General features: G+C 35.7%; 1 pseudogene; it reads right to left on the bottom strand.

Moving 5' to 3' along the window:
* Positions 1–467: 467 nt before the first annotated feature.
* On the bottom strand, positions 468–4312 carry LOC125364525 (annotated as a pseudogene).
* Positions 4313–17224: the final 12912 nt, after the last annotated feature.

Below are 17224 nucleotides of genomic sequence, written 5' to 3'. Positions count from 1 at the left end.
TAGTGGAGGAATATGGACTTGTAGTCTAACACCATGCATACCCCTGTAATGGGGAAGTTTGAACAAAGAGCTATATATCGGAAGAACAGGTGGATATAAAGGCTGAAATGGGGGTATGGCAGGTGAAACTAGGCTGAAGGTGATCCAAAAACCACTGAGGAGCAGCCTATCATTTACCCTTCTTTAATCTCTTCAGAGAGAGCCAGCCTCTGCTCACACTTTGCTCTTAGACTTATCACTCCAGAGTAATGAGAAAATAAATTCCCAAAGTGTTTGTTTGCCATATTCTCCTCTAGCTGACCTAGGAAGTGAATATAATGCAGATTTATTATTTACTTTTAAGCATTAAGTTTAATATTTTAAAAATAAATACAATCTTTGTATTGGGTTACTTTTGTTCACTTCTTAGCTGCTTGTCAATAAGTTTATTGTCTTTCTGAAAAAAAATCTTCATAAAAAAAATTGTTTTAACTCTCAGCAGTCAGTTCCTGAGCTCTGAGGAAGCTTGCCTTCTTTTGAGCCACCCGATCTTTCTTCTGTGCAAGGGATATTTTGGGACAATTCCACCTCTTCTTCTTCACCTCTTTCTGGGGCTTCTTGACATAGACTGGATTCTCTCAGATAGCAGCGTGTGCCTTCTTGTACATCTCCTCCATCATGTCTGGAGTTATGTTGTTCTTTATGTACTGAGAGAACTGCTTCTTATAAGAATCTTCACCATGGGGCTGGGGATATGGCCTAGTGGCTAGAGTGCTTGCCTCCTATACATGAAGCCCTGGGTTCGATTCCCCAGCACCACATATACAGAAAACGGCCAGAAGTGGCGCTGTGGCTCAAGTGGCAGAGTGCTAACCTTGAGCAAAGAGAAGCCCTCAGGCCCTGAGTCCAGAACTGGCCCCCCCCCAAAAAAAAGGAATCTTCATCTTTTTCCATTAGGTAACACATATAATCTGTGACATTCTGACCCATGATGTGCTTCCGATGTACTTCTGCAATGAACTCCGTGCTCTCAGAATCATAACCAGGGAATCGTTTAGCACTGTGAGGAATAGACAAGCCTCCATCCACAGGGCACCAAAGACTTTATTGCCAGTGGTAGTACTGGCAAGGCCTCCATCCAAATAGCAAGTGAAGGCACCAGGTTTACCATCAATGCTTTCCACATTGTATTCATCTCCAGTCACCTCCACTTACTTTTGTTTATTTTAGGGACTTCAAACCAAAGCAAAGCAGGGAGAGTGAAATAAGGATGGGAGCCAGTAGCAAGGGGTTGTAAGGAAAGATGATATTCAAACATCAAGGACTCTGGTTTGAAGTTAACTGGGCTCATTTCCTACACATTACCACATTTCTTCTGTCTTTCTTTTTGTGTCCTCCTTGTCCTCTTCATCTGGGCCATGATTCTCAGCTCAAATTTTCATTTAGGACCAATTGCAGAAGACAAAATGAATCCTCACGAGGTATAACTTTTTACTTTTACCTGATTGAACAGACCAATATAAAAAAATATGGCTTCATAAGGAACTGCAAGGAGCTTTAAGTGTAACATTTTGAAATGGTCCCAAGTTTTGTCACAATCACCATTTACTTAATGTGCATAATGACCTCCCTCAGATGGCAGGAAAGTACTCTGAGCTGATATAAATATCACTTAATATTTTCAGGCAGTGAGCCTTTTTAAATATATTAGCCTGGCAGAATAAAATAGATGGAAAGAAGAAAATTGCCTCAGAAGTGTAGGATTAAACAGAAAGTACCTTTTAGGAGCAATTGCTCCATTTTCAGATTGCCTTTTGCCAGATTTATAGTTTGTTTTTCCCTTCAGGGAATAAGGGTGATAACGTTTCTGACAAAATGACAGCATTTTTTAAACCAGGTGATCGATCCTACATTAGGAAAATGACTCCAACTGTCACCCTAAAATCAGATTCTCAACAGGGAAACTGAGGAAAGGTCAAGTACTATGCCTTTTGCCAAAAAGCTTGCTTCCTTTCATTGTTTTTCATCTGAATTTGTACTCTTGGACCAACATCCCTCTGTTACTCATGAGGAAATGCTAGGTTAGATTTTTGGTGTTTCTAAGGGCCTAAAAGTCTGTCACCCAATTTGTTCTTAGTGGTGGTAGGGGTGGTGGTATTTGTTTTTGCTTTGTTTTATTTTATTTTATTGTTTGCCTTTGAGGGGGTGTCAGAGGCAACAGAGAAAGGAAGAGAGGAAGGAAAGGTGACAAAATGCAATCGTGGTTTTCTGTAGGTACTGTGTGAAAAATGAGCCACGTAACCCGTGGGCAGGCGCAGCAAGAGGAAACTGTGGGAAAGCAATAGAAAGGGTGACAGTGTCCAAAAGAGAAATGTACTTGTGGGCTGGCTTGGGAAATAGTAATCTCTCTTACTTATAACAATAAAAAATCTCTCTTACTTATAACAATAAAATAATATTTAACAAGAACAACAAAGAAGTCTGTCACCCAAACAGTCACCGTTAGAGTATAAAAATTTTCTCATGACAGTCTAATACCTACCTGATCATCACAACCAAGTGTTATGTCAGCAATGGTGACATCCTTCTCCCATCCCATTCCTTCTAAAGTCATTGACATGAAAATGTTAATGATAATTAAAGCAAGAGTGAGTGTGGTGGGACTTTCTTTCTTAGAAGAATGTACAGTTTCCAAAGTTATAGCATTATGATAGTCCAACATGTGGGCTGTAAGTCATCTGCCCCCTCAAATGCATATTGTAATATTTGATTCATACTTTTGTTTAGATGCCATCCTCCAGGCTAAACTTTAGTTCCATGTGTTGGAACCTTGCTCCTCAGGAATAGCAATGAATAGGTGTGACCAGGAAGGATGACGCGAACCCAGCCACCTTGGCCTTCTCTTGCATATGCTCTTGCCTTTCATCATGAACTCCTTACCAGAATTGACTCATGCTGATGCCATGCCATACTGCAAGACAAACAAATCTCTTTTCTTCCTATCATCAGCCTGCCTCTAGTATTTTGATATACTAGTAGAAAACAATTTACTATAGTTAATAAAAAAAAATTGCCAATGGATGTCACAGTAGTTTTCCAATAGGGAAACTTCTATTTACTATAAAGCCTTATATATAGTATATAATATATATAATTTCTGTGTCTTACTCTGATGGATCTCTCTGATAGTGTGAGGTTGTGCAGGCTGAGTGTTAATACCAAAAGTAAATTGTGATTGTTAAACCAAATAAGGTTTGTAAATACACGGATATGTGGTGGGTCATGCCTGTAATCCTGTCTAAATAGGAAGCAGAAATAGAACTACGATTGTAGGTGTGGCTTAAATTACAGATCACCAAGTGCAAAACTTGAATTCAAACCCCAGTGCTGTCCAAAAAAAAACCCTACAACACTGATATATATGATGTCTGTGCATGTGCATGTATGTATACATATACATATGTGTTTTATATGTATATTTATTTATATGTATGTATACATTTCAAATATATATGACAAATGTGAGACCCTATCTGAAAAGTTAACTAAGCACTTTTAAAGGCTTTATTCAATGAGTAGAGTGCTTGCAGAGCAAACATGCAACACTCAGTTCAAACAGCTGAAAATCCCAAAAGAGAACACAAATTGCATCACTTGAATGTTTTCATCTTAGATATGTTTGCTAATTCTTATTTATGTTTAATTTATTTAAGCCCTTAACCATAAGAATAACCACTATTTTAATGGTCTTATATCTACAGTATTGTGCAGTATTGTGCAACTCAAAAGAATTTAGGACATTATCTGGAACGATCTAATTTCCCATGGCTAATCCCATGATCACTGAGGAAAAATCTACTTCATTTCAAATAGCTATCAGTCTAATGTCCAGTAAATTTCTGATGTAAAATACCTGTAAGTGCAGCAGAGTATCAGCACATTACAGAATTATTTACTGCAAAAATATCGATTATAGATTATGAGTAATATGTTTTTTGAAAATATATTTTCAGTTATGGAATTAGTGAATGTCATGTTCTCTTTAAAATATTTTATTATCTTTAAATAGTTGTACAAAGGAGTTGCTATTCACCAAAGCAGTTTATGAATACAGCATTCTTGATTAATATCACCCCTTTCAACATTCTCAACCCCTCCATACAAACCTCCCCTTCACATGCTGTTCTTAATAATAGATTTTGTATTGAATTTTTTTTTGCAATTTTACAAAACAATTTGTGCATGCAACTCATCTTGATCTTTGTCACCACTATAACCTCCTCACCCCCTTCAGCCCACCCCTTCCCTCATATTTCTCAGCTCTTTGGTACATACAGTTAGATGCATTCTCCCCCCTCCCTTGCTGCACTCTTCTCTCTCTCTCTCCTCTTGGCCCCACTCTCCTCTCTTGCAAGTACCCATCTCCTGGTACTTATTTTGTTGGGATTTGACAGTGTTTCTAAAGAATTAAACTATGTGAGCTCTCCATAGGGCCTATTTCACTTCATTTAACTCATGTGTAACCCCTTGTTTATCACTCAGTGTGTTTACTTGTAGATTTATAGGCATATTCTATCTACCACAAATGAGAAAAACCATGCAGCTTCTATCTCTCTGGGTCTGTCTTAGTTCATTTAGTTCTATTTTTTCCAGGTCTTTCTATTTCCTTAGGAAGGGTACAATATCGTTCTTTCTGATGGATGAGTAAAATTCCAATTTGTATATATGCCACATTTTATTGATCCATTCTTCCATCTAGAGGCATCTGAGCTGACTCCATGTCTTGGCTATGGTAAATAATGTTGAAATGAACATGATTGAGCTGGTACGTTAGGGTGGCTTTGTTTGTGTTCTACTGGATACTCAAGAGTGGAACTGTTGTTCATAGGGTAGTTCTATGTTTAATTTTTTGAGGAACATCTATATTGTTTTCCAGTGTAATTGCAGAAGCTTACATTCCTACCAGCAGTGGAATAGAGTTCCCTTTTTGCCACATTTATGCCAGTATGTATTATTTCACAAATTGGCATTTCTGTCTGGATGAGTTGGGATCTCAGAGTTGTTTTGATTTGTATTCCTTCATGGCCAGAGATGTGGAACATTTCTTCATGTGCCCATCGGCCACTTTTGCTTCTTCTGAGAAGTCTCTCTTTAAGTCATTTGTCAATTTATTAATTGTGTGGTTGTTGTTGTTGTTGTTTTGTTTTTGAGGATTTAAGGGGGTTAATTTTTCAGTTATTCATTGCAGGAGGAAAAGAATCTTTACAACTGAAATAGCCTACCAGAAAAGACAGGGACATCAAGAACTAGGGATTTATCCATGATATTTTTAACAAAAGTTAAAGAAAAAGCCAAAAGTAAAGAATTTGAGTTAGAATGATTTCAAGTTGGGGTTTTAGCCAAAGTTAAACATAGCACTAGTGTTGAACTAGCACAAGTGTGAAATTCTCATTGCAATTTGAGGTCCAATGTCTACTACTTCTGTTCTGCTCCCAAAGACTGGGGAAAAATCCACAAGTCAGGAGCAATCAGTCTCTTGTCACAACAGTGAAAGTAATATATTAAAAACTAGAGCCACATTTCTCATTTTCGTTTGACTAGTGTTCATCATTCTGGTTTTAAGCCAGTATATTTATTTCTCTCTGATAGCACATGTTGGATATTGCATGGATCCTCCAAATATCCCACCTCTAAAAATATATTTAGGTTAAGTATATACCTTTTTTTTTTTTTTTTGCCAGTCTTGGGGCTTGGACTCAGGGCCTGAGCACTGTCCCTGGCTTCTTTTTGCTCAAGGCTAGCACTCTGCCACTTGAGCCACAGCGCCACTTCTGGCCATTTTCTGTATATGTGGTGCTGGGGAATCGAACCCAGGGCCTCATGTATACGAGGCAAGCACTCGTGCCACTAGTCCATATCCCCAGCCCCAGTACATACCATTTTTATAAATTAAAAATGGAGGTCAAACTTCAACTTCGAGTTTGGAGGAATAAAGCCACATTCAAGCCATAGCAAAAGATAAAAGCAATACATGACCTTAGACTCATTCTTCGGGGAATAACAAAAGTATTACAAAGGCCATTTCTAGGACAAACAGAGCACTTAGAGAATAAAGTGTCAATATTAAGATTTTTGAGCTAGAAAACAATACCGTCCTTCAATCAGAGAATATTATAGCTTTCTAGAAATGCACACTGAAATATTAAGACTTAACAAACCTTGATACATACAAACTATGCCCCAAATGTGTTCATTTTTCCTTGGGGTGCATTTAAGTGGTTGTCTACCAAGCCCAAATTCCTGTATTTTATCCACAACACTACAAAGGAGTTGTTTTATGAAAAGCATTCAATTATGATAAAACTCTTAAATTAAGAATGATTTAGTAAACGTGAAGATTTCCCCCTATTTTGAGCATATATCTGAAAAGATTGTTTTTATATTTTTAGTTTATATTTCATAATTTCAGGAAAATTGTAAGAGGAGTACAGCGTTCTCTTATAGTCTTTCAGATAGATATTCTCTGTAATATGTTGTAAAGTATATATTATATAGCTAAGAGAAGATACATAATATATGTATCACATACACACATACCTGTGAAATATTTTTTAAGATGCTTAAGTCCCATCTGCTAAGTCAGCTGCAACAAAAATCATAAAATAAATTTCAGAGGGTCATTTGGTCACTGAGAATAGGAAAAACTATGACTCCAATAAAAATCTGTTTGCTATATGATTTGTCCCTCATTAAAATGGGAAAATAAAGTCAAATATATTGATAAATATGTTTACATATCCATGGACTCTTAGTCCATTAAAGTGAGTATAGATAAATGATTATGCAAAGAAAAATCACAGCTATAATAACAAAGGTATTTTTAACTCCTTCCCTTATAAGTAAAATATTCTGGTGCTTTTTCCTTAGAAAGAGTAAAACAAACAAACGAATTGTCCATTGTCAGCAGTGTCCGAATGCTCATGAACTAAATCCTTATTCTTTTTCTCTGTTTTTCATACCCTGCTTTGAATCACTCCATTGGCCCCCAGCTGTGCTCAGCCAGACTTTCATGGTTGAATATGCTTGCCAGGCAAGCTTAACTATTTCTTGTATAGCCTAGGGGATACTGAAAAGGTTACAATATTAAAATTGTTGATACATAGGATTTACAATCATCTTTCTTCAGGTGCAAACCAGCATGGAGTATTTCTGAAGATGGGATGATCTGGCAATCATAATAAATACTGAAGCTCTCACTCATCCAAAATGGCTGTCAAGTAAATCACAGGACTGAATTTCTTAACGAAGTTGATTGAAGAAATTTTATAGTATACATCTCAAATAGTGTTAACATAAAACAGTCGTTTTCTAGGCAAAGAAAATATTATAGGCCCCTGCTTTTACTACTAAAATCCAAGATGACCCTTTGACTCAGGGAATGAAATCAAATCCTCATTCTCTACTTGGAAAGCTATAAGCCTACAGTACATTTCTCAGGGCTTTTTCTTTTTCAGCAGCCCACAGTCTTTGCTCTTATCCAATGATGATGTTTATTCCATTGGCAAGACAAGAAGTAGGCAAAATATTTGGAGATATATCTTTTTTTCTGAATCTACTATAGAAAGACACCCAACGGACTATTTTACAAAGATTAAGTCAACATATTAAAGAAATGAATGTAAAATGTGCTTAACTTTATGACATATACAACAGGAATTAAAAAGACAATAATATGTTGTTCCCTGACACAATTAATGAAAACCAACTACAATTATTTGATTTCTCTCTTAGGAGTTCTATCCTTCTTCAGGAAGTAAAAACAAAAGAGAACTTTGTAAAATAATATTTAATAATAAAAATGAGTAAAAGAAAGCTCAGTAAAAATAAAAATCCACTCTAAAAAGTCCAAACACCTGAATAAAGTTACTTGTCAATCTCCATGTGACCAGGCTTATAACAAAAGTAATTTCTAAGCTGTGTACTAGTGTCTCACACCTGTAATACTAACTACTCAGGAAGGTGAGATCTGAGGATCACTGTTCAAAGTCAGCCCAGGGCAGAAAAGCCCTTGACACTCTTCTCTCCAATTAACCACCAAAAAAGACAGAGGTGGAGCTCAAGTGGTACAGCGGCAGCCTTCAGTACAAATGCTCAACAGCGGCGACCAGGTCCTGACTTCAAGTCCTAGGACCCACAAAAAAAATAATTAAATAGAAAGGTGATTTATAACTTGATATTGGTTGAGTACGAGATGTCCAAGGTTCTTTCCAACCTAAGATGCTGTGAATTATGCTTGTCTTATATATGGCCATCTATTCTCATGCCTTCAAAATTATGCCCAAAGCTCAAGTCTATCCATTTCACATATTGCTACAAAGGGTTCTTTCTCTTACTTCAAATATATTATGCTGGTAGTTACAAAATTATTAAAACTCAAATTTCCCAATTTAGAGTAGGATTTATCTTTTTAAAGCCCAAATAAGGCTATACATAATACTCATACATTTCAGTAATTCTCCAGCTCATAACTACTAAATTCAAATTGTAGAAGATCCAGTATAGGGGCTTCAAACAATTGGATATATGACTCATATGCTATTATAATGCGTTCCTACAAATATGGGTATTTTTGTCTAAACAAGTTTGCTCAAAGCCTAAACCTGATGTACTTGGAGGTGGAAGTAGGAAAAGGGGCTGAGAAGATGGTTCATATAGATGCATATATCTGTATATTATAATGTATATGTATGCATAAATATGTACAGATATGTGCATGTATACATGTATGTATAAACATGTATGTATGTATAAATGTGTACATATATCTATGTATATTAGATATATTTTCAAGCCAAATCATTTTGGCTCATAATGAAATAGCTTCTCAGTTACAGTTGTAATGTTAAACTACCTTTTATCTAAATAAGTTTTTATAATTACACCAGTTTAAAAGATTTTTCAATATAAGCTGTCAAAAAAGATTGAGAAAGAAAACATACTTGAAAAAGACATTGCAGGAATATTGATATACACTTCCAATGAGAAAATGTACATGTATCAAAAATAGTATCTGTGGAAAAATAAATATAAACATTTCTTATTTACAGCTCATCGGCTTGCATTATGTAAACACATAAAAACTCAATGTTTCTTACACACTCACACACACACACACACACTGGGGGGGGAGAGAGGGAGAGAGATATACTAAATGATTAGACATATGAAACCTTACCAAATACATAGAAATCAAGAAAGTAGCTGTAGCACATACTTAAAAAACCCTGGCTTGAAATGTTTCTAGGGATGGCAGGAAAAACAAACAAACAACAAAATAGCTCTAAAAGCAAAAGGCAATATTGTCACAACTTGTTCTCGTTTTAAAAGAAAAATGAGTCATGATTGGTGAAAAATAATCAGAAGAAAGTGTATAAAATTCATTAGGAGATTTCTCAAAGAAGGTAGAAAGATTCCTTTGAAAGATAAAACCTCTTACAGAGTATGGAAGATTTTCTTTATTTTTAGTTCCAAATCTGTTATGAAGGAAGAGTTCCAGGGAAAGGAAATATAAACAGCAGACCTCCCAAACACTGCAGACTCCAGACGCCTCCTCTGAGGCAGTTGTATCTTCCACCTACAGATTTCAATCATCCTGGCAAGCCCTAGTCTTCCGCCATCTGAGGACAGCCCATCAATATAACTGATAATGAACCCAGTCTAGGCTCTGGAAGGAAAAGTTAATAGTGAGCATATACAAAATACCATTCATCCAAGAAGACACCCTGACATCCTAGAGTTAAGAAATATGGTTTCTTCTTATATTACATGTATTGTGAAAAATTGTTGACTACTTCACGGTTTAACTTTTTGATTGCAATTTGAATGATAAATTAGCAGAAACTATTAGAAGTCATCTAGAGGTTATACAGGTGAAAGGAGCACTGGCATTGTGTTATTCAAACTAATTTGCCATGTTCTATAAGGAAACCCTGGTTTTCCCTGCAGGTCCTCTCTCAATAGATAGTAAAAAAGAATACAGAATATTTGTTTCATGTTATAATAGTCTCTAACATATGAAGATAGTTCATATACTATTACTACTTAAGTTGAATATTGTATTATATTGATGCTTACTCTAATATCATTACTAATTCATAGCTTTAAAAAACTGGAAAGGGTTGGGCACTGCTGGCTCCAACCTATAATCCTAGCTACTCAGGAGGTTGAGATCTGAGGATCACAGTTCAAGGCCAACATGGGCAGGAAAAACTATGGGTCTTTTATCTCCAATTAACCACCAGAAAACCAGAAGTGGAGCTGTGGCTCAAAGTGGTATAGCATTAGCCTTGAGCTCAAGAACTCACAGACAGCTCCCAGGCCCAGTTTTCAAGCACCACAACTGACGAAAGAAAGAAAGAAAGAAAGAAAGAAAGAAAGAAAGAAAGAAAGAAAGAAAGAAAGAAAGAAAGAAAGAAAGAAAGAAAGAAAGAAAGAAAGAAAGAAAGAAAGAAAGAAAGAAAGAAAGAAAGAAAGAAAGAAAGAAAGAAAGAAAGAAAAGAAAAGAAAGAAAAAAGAAAGGAAAGGAAAGGAAGAAATAAAAGAAAGACAGATAGAAAGGAAAAGAAACTGAAAAAGAAACACAGACAACAAATACCTTTTGGACAGGGCTGGAAGTGTAGTTCAAATTTTATAACACCTGCAGGTGTGAAACCTTGAGCTTAAACTTCAGCACCAACAAAAACTATATTTAAAAGAAAAAGGAAAATTATTTTGAAAAGAGGTAAAACAGTCCTTTGTCACTCTATGTTATGATCACTATTTGATGGATTAGAAGCAAATAAAGTAGGATATTTACTTTGGTCACATATATTTTGATACAATAATGCACTGAGGTCAACATAGAAAGCCACATAGAAAACTTAAGGCCAATGACCCTGGAGAAAGATTAACTGGTTCTAAGTGTTGAATTTAATTAAGATTGAATTATTTATTGCTCTGTAACCTGGGAAAGTTATTCACTTCATGTGTCCACTCTGTTAAAATAGAATGAGAACAGTAGTGGATGGTTTTAAAATAGAATGATTACACACATGGAATGTAGTAGAAATACCCCAAAGCATGTTAGTAGCCTAAATGTTGCTATTAAATTGCATGTTTGTAACACATACACAGACACAAACTTGCTTTTTGCCAACCTTTACAATACACATATATCAAGTGAAATTGTCATGGGAGTTATTTGGAAACAGAATTATTGTAAAAAGAGAATTGCTTCTAGAAGTAGAAGGCCGGGGTTCAGTACCAGAATCAGCAATTTCTTCCCATCATGTTGCAATTTATGTTTCTTTGATACTTCTCCTACCCAAATTGTGTGTCCGCATGTGTGTGTGTGTGTGTGTGTGTTGTTGTTGTTGCTCTCTGTTCCACAATTAATTTATAAGCTTCATAAATTACAAAAAACTCTTTGATTTACCCTGAATCCTGTAGTGCATTCTTTTAAAAACACATATAATTGTTATAGTTAGGGTAACACAAGCCATACTGAAGAACAAGCACTGAAATCTTTCTATTTTAAACTCTATATCAGGTACAGTTGAACATTAGTTTCCCAGAGCACATCAATAGTACCCAAGGGTCAAGCTGGGAAACCAAGGGTGAAATATCAGTGTTTGATTTTTTTTTATGACAATGAAACTATTCTATATGACACTTTAACAATTAATATATAATACTAAATACTTGCCAAAATTATAGACTTTTGCAGCAAAGGGTAAAATATTTTTAATTTTATTTAGTAGGATAGGAAATATCAACATCCAATAAAAAATGTGGTAACACTGTCTTACTACCTGTAAGACACTGTTTCACTGATGGTAGAGAGAGATGTATGTTGGCAAAAACAACCTAAGTAACTATATAAAAGTAAGTGTCATAGCAAGTACCACACCCTAGTTAGTAGTTTCCCATGGGGGTGTGAGTTAGCAATTAAAATCACTGTACGGGTATATAGAAGTTAAACAACTAAATAAAGGGAGACTTTCTTACTGAAAGCTATAATGACCCACATGGTGATCAAATAATGCTGGAGATATCAGTCTAAAAGGAAAATGACAATATATAGAAAAATGTATATATTCTCTGGTTAATATGTAGTATGTATGTGTTACCAGTACTATCCTATCAGCTAAAAATAACTAGAAACAACATTAGCTTTTCTTTTCTAATATCATTCTCAAATAAAAGGGAACAGGGTATCTTTAAAAAATGACTGATTCTAGGACGAAGGCAAAAAAAAAACTACAGGGAAAAACTTGAGCTATTATAATACACACACACAAACACACACACACACACACACACACACACACACTCATAAAAGGTAAAACCATACTGTTAAAAGTGTTTTAAAGAGGTGTGAGTGACCACATGACCAAATGGCCCAAACTGTAATAATTTGAACAAGAAAATAAAGTGGAGCTGGATTTTAGCCAAACATATACAATAAGTATTCAAATATTCATAGTGATGAGTATACATGTCTGTATAAATAAATGGGATTATGAACTAACAAACTACACAGAGAAATTATATATATTTTTATGTAGAAACTATGAGGGTAGGAAAATATAACTTCTCGCTTTTTCAAAATTTCACTTTTATTATCTTTAAGTAGTGATACAAAGAAATTACCCTTCAACAAATCAGTTTTTGGATACAGTGCGTATAACAAATACTCCCCAGATCTGGCAATGAATCCTCAGCATTAACAGTGATTACTTATGCTGCTGGTATATACTCTCCATATTGAATGATGTACTCTCCTCTTAGGTATTCTCTCTTAAATGTATTCCCCCTGCCCCTTAGTTAAAGAAAACATAATTAAACATATTCCAATGAAGGACTTTCTACAGAATTCCTGTCATTCCACAACAATGTCAAAGTAATTATACGAGAGCCTTGAGAAGCTTTCACAATCAAGAAGAATCAGAGGCTACACAAATACTGAAGGTAACATGACATCCTGGATGAGAGCCTGAAAGAGAAAAGAGGAATTTACTTAATGCATGAAATACAGGCTTTAGTTTGATAATGAGAGAGCACCAAGGAGGACACTACTTAAAAGAGAAAAGGTGAGGGGGACTCCCACAGGTCCTCACTGCCACTGTCCATGACTACAGGAAGCTTCCATAGCCTTCACCGATTCTGAACACACACTGAAGGGTTGGCTGGAGTTCCTGTGACTCTCATTCCACAGAGGAAGAGCCCCTGTTACTTACCTCCAATAGCCGTAAGCTAAACACCTCAGGAGCATTATCCAGTGAGACCCACTATTAAAGTTATGTCCCATCCTTGGGTCTGGTAGCCTCAGCTCATCTTCTACTGCACCCTATCCCAGCATAACAACCCCTCTGGGCAGCAATCCCTCCACCCAAACAGTCCATAACACAGCTAGCCAGGAAGAGTGCCCACACACACCAGAACCCATCTTCACAGGATCCAGATGACTGCCACATTCCACCAGTGACTTTATATTTTACAGCATGTGTGTCTGGAATCACACAGACAGTGGCCCTGCTTGTCCAGTGAGCCTAGGACACAGGTAGCCAAACCTCTGAGCCCACATTCATTTGAATCTGGCCCAAACTCCATCCAGGTGACAATCTATCTCCATGGGGAGCTAGCCACACAGACTGCCAAACCACAACATCTGCACATCCAAACACAACCTGACAGTCAGACAGGTGGTAGTGACCCCATCTTGCAGCCACCTGAAACACAGCACCCACATACTCCTGAACCAGAACCAACAGCAAGACAAACAGCAGCCAAGCTCACTAGAGGGGAAAATCATACATGCCATGAAATGACTAGAGGAAAACAGGAATATGTTTCTGGACAGTGACCTCTATGGAGATTCTTTTGGACATGTCCCTAAACACACAAGTAACAAAAGCTAAAATTAACAAATGGGATTATATCCAACTAAGAAGCTATTGAGTAGCAAAATAAACATCAGCATAGTGAGGAGATTGCATACAGATGGGAACAAATATTTCAAGCTATTCATTTGGTTAGGATAACAAGAGGTTGACATTTAGAATATAAAAGAACTCAATGGCAAAAGGAAAAATGCAGTAATTTTAATTTTTAATTTTCAAATTGCTTGAATAGACATTTCTGGGACAAAAAAGACATGCAAGCCGCCACATTATATGAAAAAATATTCAGTCTGGCATCAGTGGCTCATACCTATAATCCTAGCTACTCAAGAGGCTGAGATCTTAGGATCATGGTTCAAAACCAACCCAGGCAGAAAAGCCCATGAGACTCTTCTTTCCATTTAACCACAAAAGAAGACATGAAACTGGCTGACGTGGTAGAATGCTAGCCTTGAGCACAAAAGCTCAGAAATAGCACCTATGCTCTAAATTCAAGAAGGACACACACACACACACACACACACACACATACACACACACGGAAAAAATAGTCACTAATATTAATTAAAGTGCTAATCAAAACTACAAGAAATATGTCACCCATGTTAGAAAGAATACTGTAGATAAAACAAAATTGTGGCAAATATGTGGAGAAAGAAGAAATCTTTCATCCTGTTGGTGGAATTGTAAATTAGTACAATTATAACCTATTATAGAAAAGGTATGGAAGTTTCTATTATAATGAAAAATAGAACTTCCATATGAGCTGGATATATATGAAAAGGAGTATAAAATCAGAAAGTCAAGGAAATATGTTTATAGCAGCACTGTTCATAATAGCTGAGACATGAAATCAATGTCAGTGTCTATTGATGGGCTAATAGATAAAGATACACAATAAATTGTTAGTCATACAAAGAGTGAAATTCTACACTTGTAAGAACATGGATACAACTGCACAAAATTGTTGTAAATGAGATAGCCAGGCACACAAAGATAAACACTACACATTCTAATTTACATAAAGAAGCTAAAAAGATTGATGTTGCAGTAGTAAGAGTAAACTAGCATTGAACAGAACTTCAGACGAACATGGAAGGACAACGAAGGGTGCAAAGATGGTCGTGAGGAGTATTGGGGTCAGGGGTTAATAAAAGGAATGGTGTGATAATTACAGATGGGAACAATCAATTACATACATCAAAATAGCTACCTAAAAGAATTTTGAATTTACAACAAAGAGATGATAAATATTCAGTGATAAATATTCAGTGATGGATACCCTCCTTGCATTGATCCATTCATTCACACTATGAAGGTAATGGCTTGTAACACACTTCTGTATCAGTTTGCATAATAGGCCAATTACAAAATTATAGGCCAATACAAAATTTGGATACAATAATTTATAATTATACTAAGTACTCATTATCTTACATAAGTAACTATAACCCCTCTGTACATCACCTTGACAATAAGATTAAATTTAGAAAATTAATAATAAAAAAGAAATAAAGAAGAGAATAACGTATTTTAAACATTAATAATTGGGGAGATTGCCACATATCACACTTTCAAACAATCCAGTCTCTAACATGATCTTCACTGCCATCTAATCTCCGAGGTGCTCCTTCTGTGTTGCCTCTGCCAACTTTTCGTCTCACGTCCCACTTTCTTCCCTCAGGGCTAGTACACCCTCCTCCTCAGTGTCTTACATTAATTCATTCCCAGGGAGTCTACTCTACCTAACCAAATTGAGCTCTTCTTCATAGTCTGACACTTTACACTTATCAAATAATTGATTTTTAAATATTTATATCTCCAGGACAGGAAGAGTAGCATAAAAGAATAAACTAGGTTGGGAATAAAGCTTTCTTTTTGCTAGGAACACCTTCACTTCATTTAAAGTTTACAATTAAGAAATACCTTTACAATATAAGCCTACAGCACACACACACACACACACACACACACACATACACAGACACACACAGACATATACACAGACACACAGACACACACACACAGACACACACACACACACATACATGCACATTTTGAACCTGGAGAGTCTTTTTCCCTTTCCTTCCTGTTAATTACTTATATGGTGTCCCAGAGTCACATATCTCAGACTTCTTTATATTAAAGTGAATTTTCACTGTTCCTTAGTATCTAATACCTATGAATAACAAATCATATTTGTGTGTATCTTTCCCTCTGGTCTGGAAGGGTAATTCATTTTTGTGTCCTTAAAATTAAAAAAAAAAAAGTCTGCTCCATAATAGACTGCCAAGGGATACTTAATGAACTGACTTGAGTTGAACTACCTACCAATTTTTCTCTTGAAGTAGTATACTTAGATTGGGGGTTCTACTTTTTCCAGAAGGTTGAATCCATTTGGAACCTAAAGTCAAATTTATAGAAAGTAACATAAATGCCCTTGGCATTTTCACTCTATTATTAAGAGCACTTAGCACTTACAACTAAGTGTATTGGTAATGCTTCTATGGGCAATTACTATTACTCCAAAATTAAAATTAAGAAAGAAATATAATGAGAAAGTCACACAGACAATTCTGATATTCTCCTCCCAAGAAAATCTAAGCATCATTAAACACAAATTATAATTAACAATGGAAATAATATATGCTCATTTTTAAGTTACTCAGTATGCTGTGATTATAAAAATTCAAAGATACTGACATCATTTTAAGTTACTGCCTGATAACAACTATTTTAAAATATCTTGATCTGTTAGTTGTTAGGGTAGATATTTCTTGCCCTCATTGTCCATTGTATTCCAGAAAAAAATAAATGTGCCCATTCTAACCTACTAAATAAAAGTTAGGATTGTTCTAACTTCAGGCTTATGTAATGTTAATGCCTTTCTATTTTATTTTCCAATATTCTTTGGATTAAATATTAATTTTATGGAAAAGTTACCAGTGTAGCATAAAATATAACTTTTTAAAAAATAAAGGCATCAACAATAACTAAAGAAAGCTGAATATTGTGCCAAAAAGGGATTTTAATAACAGTGTCATAGTCACAGTAGCCTGCTGTTTAAAAATTAATTTCTAGTTTGAAAACATTACTGGCAGCACCATGAGTGCACAGAACACATTCTCTCATTACTAGAGCATCTCCTTAGAGCATAAATGCCAAATGCTCCAATGGAAGGACAAAGAATGCCTTGAAACCCGAAAAAGCCTGACATATAACTGAGACTAGGCACAGTTGTCTCCGAACAGTATTTTTTAAGGAAAAGTGTTTATGAAACAACAACAACAAAAAAAAAACTAAGT

Source organism: Perognathus longimembris, chromosome 16, assembly GCF_023159225.1.
Source record: "Perognathus longimembris pacificus isolate PPM17 chromosome 16, ASM2315922v1, whole genome shotgun sequence".
In the NCBI taxonomy this organism is placed as follows: Eukaryota; Metazoa; Chordata; class Mammalia; order Rodentia; family Heteromyidae; genus Perognathus; species Perognathus longimembris.
This window is presented reverse-complemented; position numbering and strand designations above follow the sequence as displayed.